The following is an 8,008-nucleotide window of genomic DNA, read 5'->3' on the forward strand; positions in this document are numbered from 1 at the left end:
TCTCCAGGATAACGCTCAAGCACCTGCCCACTGGGCCACCATGAGGAGCTGTAATAGCAGAGATTTTTGTCCCAGTCTTAGAAGGAAAGGCAAGCCCTCTTCATTTTTGTGTCCTTTAGAGCCACAGAGAAGGGAGCCCCAGCCTGCTCTCTTATTAGGAAATAGTAAGAGAATTTGTAACCTCAGATGTTTTCTTCAGATACCGATATGCCTACCTTGTTATGTCAGTCCAGAGATGGAGAAGGTACACACACACATACAGAGAGAGAACCAAGAAAACATGTCTTACTGATGATTCCTTTATTAAGATGTGTAGAACATTGGCATATTACATATTTTTATGTACATGTAAGTGGTAGCATATGGCTTAAAAACATCAGCTAAGAAAACCCTTCAAATATGATGCTTACCCTGAAAGGATCATTCAAATCAAAATAACCTTTCAATGTTGCCAGATAGGATTGTTTCCATTTGAACAGGGTGTGTGGGTTGTTCCCATGAAGCTTGTGAATCACGCATAAACACACTGACTGGATATTTCTAGCCAGCCTGACAGCACAGGATTCATTCCCTATAAAAGGCATATGATCACAGTGTTGAAATACTGCATTCCAGGCTTGCTTGCACTGATACTAACCCATGGCTGTGTCGTAGATGCTGATTGCCTCTGCCTAGAAATTATTGCTAACATGGATGGTGCCCTTCTCTTTTCTTCTGGGACACTTTCCTTTTGTCCTGAATTTTAATCTCTTTCTCGCTCACTCTCAGAGAGGGGATTTGCTTTTAAAATGCTGTCTATTATCCCAACTTTAATTATAAAATCAAAGTGGACAGAATTAGGTAAACTTACCCAGGCAATGGGTTTATTTCTGTCTAGTGGAAGATGCTTTTTCTCTACTGGATAAATGGAAATTATGAGAATTAATAATAGTAGCTACATACAGTAATTAGCTTCTAAAGAACTTAAAGATCTTGTAGATACCATCTGATTGTCTTTAAAAGATGCCGAGAGATAAGGAGTTGGAGGATGTTATTTGTGGTGTCTTCTCCTGTTTATAGGTGCAGAAGACTAGACATGAAAAGATTAGTAACATCAGGGATTGAAAGAAAAACTAAGGATATTAGACCGGAAGAGTCCATGGTGAGCACCTGGCGTCCAAGCACAGACAAGCCGAATGATGCTCCTAAGAACTAGAACCCAAAGTCACTTCTTTTGGCCCATTGTTGTATCCACTAGACCCCACTCCACTGCTGTCCACTACAGATGTGTTGGGGAGTGAGGTTAGAGGAAAGGGCACTGGATTCTCTCACTGGCTGTGTGGTTGTGGACCAGTCACCTCCCTCTCTGGGCCCCAGTTTTTCTTCCTCTGATATGAAAAAGGCTATTGGATGCCATCCAAATATCCTTCCAGTTCTTTATTTTTGTTTTCCTTTGCTTTTTCTTTCTCCTTTTATCTTTCTAATTGTAAAGTTCCAGTAGTCTATGCAGTTCTGTACAAAGAGAATGATCAATGCTAATGGCATAAAGACTCCTTGGCTGGTTTCTCACTACAAGCAGTGACAAGCAAGTCGGAGAAAGGTGCTTTCGAGAGTTGAAAAACAATCCATTGCTGTTGTGAATGATTTCTATTCTTTGAGACTGATTATATATCAGTGATATTTTAAACTTCCTAAGAAAATCAAGGTATTTAAAACTCAGTCTTATTACTGTGTGGCATTGGGTGAGTCCTTTAACTTCTCTCTCTGACAGTTTCCTCATCTATTAATGAGAACCCACCATCCCCCTATCCCAATCCCCTTTTCTGCTCTAGCTGCTGGCCTACAGTGAACTTTGTAAAAAGACACTTTAACTCCCTCCTGTGGCTGTACAGGATACTTACTTAGCTTCCTGGTAAAAATCCAGACTCCCTACTACCTTTAAGAGGTTTGGCCACCTGCATACAAGGTTTAGCAGATGGTTTTACTTTTCCTTTTTAGACAGCGAAATCAAAACCAAAAACCAAACCCATTGCCATTGAGTAGATTCCAACTCATAGCAACCCCTAGAGGACAGAGTAGAAGTGCCCCGTAGAGTTTCCAAGGCTGTAAATCTTTATGGAAGCAGACCGCCACATCTTTCTCCCATGGAGTGGCTCGTGGGTTCAAACTGCCAACCTCTTGGTTAGCAGCTGAATGCTTAACCACTGCACCACCAGGGCTCCTTTATACAGAGAAGATGCACAGAAGTCTTTAAGCCATTGAGTGGCCAAACGTCTTTACTGTGCAATCTCACAATAACTTGTTTTTACCAAGGAAGGCATGTGGGATACTTTGCTCTGAGTGGGAGGAAGATGTGCTGTTCCTGGGACAAATTGAGAATGGCATTGCCTGAGTTTAAACTCAGCCTGACTTTAGCCTGAGTCCAGTGAGGTTCCTAAACCCTGAATCTTGTTGGAATCAGAAGCTCAGAGCACAGTGATTATTCTCCCAGTTAGTGTTGAGGGTTTGTGTTATGGTCCATTCCTGGCCCAGCACTGAACCAGATACATGGAAGAAGGTATGGAAGGAAATGATATATCCCTGGCTTTCAATTCGAGGACCAAGTCCCTTCTGCATAGTACTTTACAGCTTACAAGACCCTTGCATCATCATTATCCCATTTAATTCTTCCAGTTGTGCAGTAGGCGGGGCCTATAATGTTCTATCCCTTTTATGCAAGGTCACACACACAGCTGGGTTGAGACTCTGTCCCAGGGTTTCTAAACAAGTCCCATGCTTTTTTCCACCTTGACATCCTGCAGTTTGAGATGGCATGCAATTAAGTGATAAATTGAATTACAGAGACCGGAGGTCCTCTGGGTGTTCAGATAAGAGAGAATATTGATAGGAAAGAAACCATTCTGGGAGTTCTGAATTTCCCTTAGTATAAGTTGCTACTTGTCTGGAGGATGTAAATGGCCGAACTGTTAGACAATGCATGTGTCTTTGATGCGGGCATCAGGCATGGCTGATACCTGATACATTCTCCAAGACTTCAAAAAATGCTTTATTGAGAAGAATTGTGGGTTTGATTACAAGACATCATGTTCAGCTGTTAGACAATGCATGTGTCTTTGATGTGGGCATCAGGCATGGCTGATACCTGATACATTCTCCAAGACTTCAAAAAATGCTTTATTGAGAAGAATTGTGGGTTTGATTACAAGACAGTTTGTTCTTTTTTTTTAAACTCCACAATCATGACTGGATAACTTAGTAAGTAGAGAAATAATTTTAACATGAGATAATAATGACAAAATTAGGGCTGGAGGTAAAGGCAAAGCTTATATGAAAACAACATTTATGTAGTGCTTTTCAGCATACAAAGCAGTATTACATAAACAATTTGATCTTCAAAATAAACTTATGAAGTAGGCATGATCCTCATTTAACAAACAAGGAAATGGAATTTTATGAAGGCTAAGTGTTCTGCCCAGGGTCAGTTAGGAAGTGGAAATTTTAGGATTTCGGGCTTTTTGACTCCATCTTCTGCATCTGATTTGGAATTATTTATTAAAACCTCTGCAAATGTGAAATAATTTCTGTAGGGAATGACTTAAAAACTTTGTGACTGAACTGTAAGAAGCTGTAGTAATGGCTGGGGCATAAGTAATGCCTTCTCCACCCTGGCACTGCCTCACGCATGCAAGCAGAAATTAGTTGTTATTCTCTGCAAAGCTTGAGGCTGTTAAGTCCATTTCTCCACAATAGATCGATTGAAGCAGGAATTTCAGCTACGTTTTCATTGTCATCCAGCCCAGCGAAACAGAGGAGCAGGGATTACGTTTTGAGAGTTTCAACTACATAGCCTTTGTCAAACAATCAGAACAAACTCCCATTTCCTAAAGAATAGAAAGAGAAATAGCAAGTATTTAAAGAAAGGATCCATGCTATTTCTTCAAAACGCTCTAGATCCACTCCCTACAACTATTCTGGATCCCGGAATCTGACAAAGGAAACAACCGGAGAGCCTAATAGCTCACAAAGTTTGGGAGAACGTGGACATCTTAAAAAATATCTTGGGAGGGTTAAGTTTGTTTGTATGGATAAATAATAATTGAGACAGCAGAGTTCCACAGGATTCAGACTTGTGACTATCTAGTCAAGGGAACTAAATATTAAATATATTTTCCCCTATCCATACTGTTTCTATATAAGCTTGCTTTCTGTATTCAAAGAAAGAGTTTAGGAGGGAAGGTTGTAGCTTTTCACCTCCATGCGCCATGGCCAAAAACAATCCTCGAACTTGTCTGACTGGCTTTAATAAAGAACATAAGTAAACAAGACCTGAGTAAACAAACCAGAAACCTGCCCGTCACCGTGGACTCAAGCAGTGTAGGCAGTCTTCCTAGGCACTGATATCAGTTCCCGTTCCTTAGATAAAATGAAAAAGGCACTTCCAGAGAAATGTAATTTATTATCATGTTGGCAGCAGCGACTTAGGGAAGGAGCAGAATAGAAGCTACCCTATCTAGCAATGGGGATCTGCTGTAGTAGTAAGAAACCAAGTACCTTCAAGGGAACAGGGAGTTCTTAACCTTTCCGGCAGGAGCATGTATTGGCCTCTCTTTCATGAATGTGGGTCATTTTCATCACCTTGGAATGTTAGACTTTGGCAGTTCTGGGGATGTAGCAAGGCTGCACATGCTCGTGTGAAGAAATGACCTTCCCGTCCTTAATCTCCTTGGTGATGGTGCATATTTTAACGAGTATCCGAGGCAGGGGTCTGCAGGCATTGCAGGGCTCACGTATCCCACGGGGGGCTGAGGATGCACAGCGACGGCATGAGGTATAAACTGGGGCCATCCATTCCATGGCCTTGGTCTTACAGGATGTGCAAGTGGAAGGGTCACATTTGGTGGCACATGGGTTACAGGGAAGCCTAGGGAAAACACCAGAAATTCACCTGTGATTGGGGGTGGACAATGACGGTTGTGGAGAAAAATGGCAGTGCTTCGTTTTTCAACATGTGCCACTCCAAACAAGTATTTCCAAATGCTCATTCATTCATTTTGTACTGCACTTGTTGTTAGTTGCCATTAAGTCAGTTCTGATTTACAGTGACCTCACATGTGCAGAGTAGAACTGCTCTGTAGGGTTATTCAAGGCTGTGACCTTTGGGAAGCAGATCGCCAGGCTTGTCTTACAGGGCACTTCTGGGTGAGTTCGAACTGCCAACCTTTCGGCTACTAGGTAGGGGGAAAAAAATCAGGCCAGATCCTTTGGAAAGTGGCATCGTAGGTTTAGAAGCTATGTAAGCTTCCATTACAGTAACAGCCATGGTGTTGTGGAAAGAACATTATACCAGGAGTCAGCTGGTGACCTCAGGGAAGTCAGTTAGCCTTCCTGATCTTTAGTTTTCTTACCTGCAGAATGGATACAATGGTAACTAAACTCACAGGTGTATACAAACACATGAGGATCTATAGTGATAAGGAATAAGTGAATGGGATTATTTTCTGAGGAATGGAAGTTAATAAATATTTTTCTTTTTTTTTCCGAAATTTTATTTATTTTGTTGTTGTTGTTTCAAAATAATTTTCTTACTGGAGAGTTAGCCACTAAACTACTGAAGAGGACTCAGCACTTCATCGGGAAGCTACAAAGTGCCTTCTGGATGTCTATAAATGAAGACTTTTTAGAGAATTGGAGTCAGAACAATTAAAACTCTTTTATAAAGCATCCTCTTTCTTTGAAGATTAAAGGCACCTTGGTATACTGTGGGAGAAAGATGTGGCAGTCTGCTTCCATGAAGGTTTATAGCCTTGGAAACCCTATGGGGTGGTTATACTCTGTCCTACAGGGTCGCTATGAGTCGGAATTGACTCGGTGGCAACAGGTTTGTTTGGTTTGGTTGTTATACTGTAGCTCTTCGAGGTTATAACATCAGTTAACATTGTGCTAGCGGACTTGCCAGTTCAAAGAATGCTGTGAACAGAGTTCACAGATTATTTGAGGGAGGAAAGTCTCCTTAGCAATTAAACTAAGTGTGTGTTTGGGGTGTTAGTTTTGAATTGAGTTGCTTCAAAGAGCTTGTGCTCCAGGATAATTCCTCATGGGTTGTTTAGCTTCTTATCATTAAAAAAAAAAATTACAACATCTACTAAAAAAAAGATGCTGTAACACACGTATGTACATACCGCTACTTCCATCAAGGACAAGTGGCTAGGCAGGGTTAGGGATTTCAGATCAAGAGTGTTCCTCCAAAGGGAACAGGGTTGTCCTGTTAGATCTCATGGAAGTCAGAATTTTATTTCAGTCAGGGAAAATCTGTAACAGTTTCCAGAAATGATCATCTTTGGGAAAACCATTTTCTTTTTTCCTAGTAATTGTTAAAACTGTACAACACTAACCCGCCTATAAGGAATTAATCTGGTGCACTGGCTCTTCAAACAACTCAGCTGAAAAAGCGCCTCAATTGTGGGTCTCCCCATCACTGCCATGAAGATCAAAGCACTTGTCCCCCTGTTGCCAGTGGCAGCACATACATGTGTGTGCTTCAGCATCTTTATCAAAGAAGTAGTTTTTATTTTACATACTTGCCATCTGAGCTCTCCAGAAGGCTGCGGTAAGTAGCAAGCTCACACTGTAGTCGGGACTTGACGTCCAGCAGAATCTTGTATTCTTGGTTCTGTTTTTCCAGGGTACACCGGATCTCTGCCAGCTGAGCCTCCAGGCTATCGATCAGACGCTGGATCTGGGCCAGCAGGGCCATGTAGTGGGCCTCTGTCTCTGCCAGGGTGCATTCCTGGGAATCTCTCTACCATGGAAGAGGAAAGGTAGGATTTGTAGTGATGACTCCTTTAAGCTCAGATCAATGAATGTCACTTATGATCTGTATGGTTTTTAACAGTGGTTTCTTAGTGACAAGTGCTAATGGAGCTCCAAGCCCTTTTATTACTTCCTAAGCAAATCCTATCTAGAGACAAAATGGTCAACTATGCTAAAGCTTACTTTCCTTTACCTCCTCTTTTTACCCTCCTTTAACTGTTTCCTTCTTTTCCTTTTTCTTAATCATGTGATAATCTCCTACCACACTGTCCTACCTGTGAGGAAAAAAAAAATACTTCAACTCATTTCACATCCAGGCATTAAAAAGTGTTATCATGGCATCTCATTCAATGAGTGTACCTTAAAAAGGAAGCAAACAACATTTAATCATAAACATTTTTCCTTTCGGGATCAAGTACTCTATATGTAAAATATGAGAGTTGAAACTTTGATAATTGAAGTTCTTTCCTGCTCTGTCATTCTGTAAGTCTATGGACAATAGTACAATTTTAGGTTTTAATAACCTATTACTTGCATGATTATCCACATTTTTATAGTTGAGAAAACTGACGTTCAAGGGGTTAAATGAGTTGCTCAAGGTCATATGACTAGCTAGGGACAAAAACAGTTTTGGGCCAGAGGTCTTCCTGATACCCTTCAAATCAATTAAGCAATGTCCTACTTCAGAGAAGGCAGCATAATGAGGCAGAAGCAGTACCAGCTTTGGAATATGAATTTTGCTTCAGACTATTATTCCTCTTGTGACTTTGGGCAAATTGTTTAGTGTCTCAGGATCTCAGGATCTCTATTTATAAAGTAGAAGAGTTGAAACTTATGTTGGATTTGGCTTGGGAAAATCACCTTTGCTGTCTGAGCCTCGTCTGTAAGATTGGTTGAATAATTATGCCACCTCATCTAAAAGATTGTTTTATAAGTCTAATGTGATAGTTTGTGAAAATTCTCCCCTCCCAATGTTTCCCAAAGTATATTCCATGGATCGTTAAAATCATGAGATACTCTTAAAAAAAAAAAGAAAAAGTTCATGGTCAAATAAGTTTTGGAATGCTAAATACCATAGATCCTCTTCTTGGAAATTCATAGTGTACATCAGCTCATTAAGGGCCTGCAGGAAGGCACCCTGTTTAACCTAGCATTTCCTAGACTTATTTGACTGCAAAGACCTTTTGTTGGTGATAGACCCTTTAACACCAGAGGAACT

This window comes from Trichechus manatus, unplaced genomic scaffold (genome assembly GCF_000243295.1).
Source record: "Trichechus manatus latirostris isolate Lorelei unplaced genomic scaffold, TriManLat1.0 scaffold00054, whole genome shotgun sequence".
Taxonomy (NCBI): domain Eukaryota; kingdom Metazoa; phylum Chordata; class Mammalia; order Sirenia; family Trichechidae; genus Trichechus; species Trichechus manatus.